Genomic DNA, 258 nt, shown 5'->3' with positions numbered 1-258 from the left:
GGGTAAAACAAAATTACTGCGGCTCAATAGGATAGCTTATATGGGTCACCCGGGTGTCATACGCTCACTTTTACCGCAGTGGTCCATCCTGTACTGGGATAGGCCGAGCCGGTGATCACACTGTAAACAAAACAACAGAACACCATCACAAACGGAGATACACGATAATCAGTGGAATAATGAAATGTGAACCAAGAAGAATGCATATAATATAAACAAAAGTGAATGAATATATAAAAAATGTAATATAAATAGATG

This window comes from Penaeus monodon, chromosome 23, assembly GCF_015228065.2.
Source record: "Penaeus monodon isolate SGIC_2016 chromosome 23, NSTDA_Pmon_1, whole genome shotgun sequence".
In the NCBI taxonomy this organism is placed as follows: Eukaryota; Metazoa; Arthropoda; class Malacostraca; order Decapoda; family Penaeidae; genus Penaeus; species Penaeus monodon.
Note: the sequence above shows the minus strand (reverse complement) of the source record.